Source organism: Pinus tabuliformis, chromosome 2_1 (assembly GCF_031772625.1).
Source record: "Pinus tabuliformis cultivar Carrire ecotype Pingquan chromosome 2_1, CPIR1, whole genome shotgun sequence".
Lineage (NCBI taxonomy): Eukaryota > Viridiplantae > Streptophyta > Pinopsida > Pinales > Pinaceae > Pinus > Pinus tabuliformis.
This window is the reverse complement of record NC_142299.1, coordinates 229056726-229059896: the sequence shown is the minus strand read 5'-3', so window position 1 is coordinate 229059896 and position 3171 is coordinate 229056726. Positions and strand designations below refer to the sequence as shown.

The following is a 3171-nucleotide window of genomic DNA, read 5'->3' as shown; positions in this document are numbered from 1 at the left end:
ATTCCATAAATCTCTCACATCTGCGGCTATCGTAGTTACCAAAGGGTCCTGCCTCATGCCTTAATTGATTACGATATCCGATACAGTTGGACTCACCAGGATTATACACTACAGCTAAATTAATATCGTATTCACACAATCGCAAAGTTCCAAGAGTCATGCCTCATGCCAATTGCGATTGTGATATGATGTCTCATGCCGATTGTGATATGACGTCATCCGTGATGTCATACTCCACGTCATTTACCATGTCACCATTCCACATGGATCTGCCACATCATAGTGACGTCATCGTGATTTCATTTCATCCCGCATATCACAAATCACAAGTCTTTTGGCCACCTCTTATAGTCTGCCACTCCATAACTGCGATTGCGATATTCTCGAGTATTGTGATCTACGATCAAGCCCTAGACCCGATAGAAATTACATGTCAATTCATAAATTCCCTCGCATCTGCGGCTATCGCAAATAGCAAAGGGTCATATGTCATGTTTCTCCTTTTCCCATTCCATTCTGCTTGTGACTTAGTCTTAATGGATATGATTCAGACTTTTAATAGGGGTTCTTCCTGCTCGAAATATGACAATAATTCATCTCCTCCCGATCTCCAATCGATTGCGATTATTCTGAGTTCTACTGCTAGTCTAAAATCGATTGTGATTTACGATAAGAATGAAAAGTCCACTTGTCTTGTCATAGACCTCACTCCACATTACTCTCCATGATGGTTGTGTTCGGGATTTATTACACTCTACATTTTTATCATGATTTCTTGCAAAACATGATTTGATTCAAATGAAACTTGTTTATCAGTCTAACTTATTTTTAGCTCATCGATTCTTATTTTCGTGTTTAGGTTCATGACAAAAGAGGACATCTATGCTGATAAGAAATAGTTTAGTTCAAATAGACGGAAAAACATCCATATAATGCGATGGAATAAGCAAAGCTGATGAAGACGAAAAATCACGTTTAGAAAATAGCTACCAATTTTTTTTTCCCTTAAGCGTTGTTGAAGGAATCTGTTTAAATGCCCTCAACACTCTACACAATACATTCAGTTATTTCTCTGCTATTTAACCTTACTTGTTGTATGAAATTAAGGTCCATAATTTTATGAAGAAAAGATTACAAAAGCTCGCACTACTATATTTTCATATTTTTCTCAATAGAATGACTAGAACAAGGTTTTAGGAATTTTCATAAAGAATTTTGAGAAGTTGCATTTCTGTACTCCTGGAATCATGTTCGTGAGAAGGAATAAATTGTTGCTATTTATTTTATGAGCTAAGCAACGTGCATCTGGTATTTCTATCTTTGTACCTCTATTTTGTTCATAAATAAATAGTGAATTTATCTTTTCAAATTTCTTATTACATGGTATTTAAAGAACAATGTTACATGTATTCATTTCTGATCATGCTGCCATTGATATTTTTAAATACATGTTAAGAAATTTTCTTTGATATTCTAAATGTGATATGAGTTATACACATTATTTTGATTAACTATTTAATCAACATAATCATCTTGAAATATTTTCATTTCCATTGGTGTTTGAGCAATCTATATTGTCATTTACTAAGGAAAATCATTATAGATCGCATCTAGATAAATGTTAAACAATCTCGGGTTATAGAGTAGATTAATGCATATATTTTCCATTTGATTCGTTGCTACAAATCCATCTATTTCACTCCACTATAAGCATAGTACATTCATTCCATCACCTTTCATTGGGAAACTGTTCCCATACAATCCAGTTGGAGCCACTACCTAAACAGAAAAGGAGTTGTCTTAAGGTCTGGACCGGGTGGTTTTCCCCTGTGTTGAAGCTGTTATCACTGACAAAATTTCAATGCTAAATGTCTGCAAATAAGCACATGAATCCTTTTAGCGGTTTCGCAGTGCTACATGTTTAGGTGGTTTCGTAGCGCGCTACGAGATTGGGGATTTGTCCTAATCCATAGCAACTGTCATGCAAAATAGTTCTGCGGTGGATGTATTTTACAGGTGGCATGCTCTCAAGCTCCTACATGTATGCTTGTTATCAATTCTGAATCTCGAAGCCTCAAAGTTCATGTAGGAGAGGAAGCTGCTCGCAAGAAGGCTGAGAAATTGGAACTTTTAAAAGCAGAAAGGAAGGAGAAAACAATGACATTATTTCGACAGTCACAAAAACATATATTCTACACCGAACCTAGTAAAGTTGAAGCTGGGAACTCTGTTACAGTCTTTTACAACCCATCTAATACAGTTTTGAATGGTAAATCTGAAGTATGGTTTCGGTGCTCTTTCAATCGATGGACTCATCGACTTGGTGTTCTTCCACCCCAGCGAATGATCCCGGCAGATAATGGCTCCCATGTGAAGGCAACTGTTAAAGTGCCACTAGATGCATATATGATGGATTTTGTTTTCTCTGAAAGAGGCGATGAACATGTTGGATTGTATGACAATAGAAATGCTATGGACTACCATGTTGCTGTGGTTGGAGGAATTCTGAGGGAGCCACCAATGCACATTGTGCATATAGCTGTGGAAATGGCACCTGTTGCAAAGGTTGGGGGACAGTAGTGATGGGTTTGGAGCATCAGGACGCCCTCAAAAGCAAACTCGTATGAAACAGAAGTTCACTAGTACAAATAACTTTGGCAGATCCTATTCTAATCTGTTGCAATGTAAATCAGAACCTTCAAATTATGGTTGTTCATCTCCAGTAAAGAAAAGGAGGTCTGGAGGTAGTAAGCCCCGTGTTGTTGGAAAAAGAACACCACGCTTTCCTGTTTCATACACACTGGAAAAGCAGAATTCTGAAGTAGTGCTGTCTGGTAAACAAGAGCCTGTCCTTGATGGCGATCATGATGATTATGATGTTGCTAAAGTAGTTGCATTGACATTAGCAGAGGCTTCACAGAGAGCAGCCTCTCTTCAGGTTTCTTGAACACCTAGTCGGATAACATTACAGATGAGATCATCTCCTGTCCAAAACGGTGATTTTAAAGGTTCATATACTCGGAATGAGTCTGGAGGATCTGCAATCAAGCTTACTGGGTTTACAATGGATGAAGGCAGCCTAGAAGGTAGTCAAGAAAGCAAGGTAGATTGGTGAAGAATGTTCCTTTGTCCGCCGAAGATCCTGAACTCAATGGATCAGGTGGGCCTGTG

The 3171-nt window shown here is 38.0% G+C and overlaps 1 pseudogene; it reads left to right on the top strand.

The window, feature by feature from the left end:
* Window positions 1–2043: 2043 nt before the first annotated feature.
* Window positions 2044–2580, top strand: LOC149199564 (soluble starch synthase 3, chloroplastic/amyloplastic pseudogene; annotated as a pseudogene).
* Window positions 2581–3171: the final 591 nt, after the last annotated feature.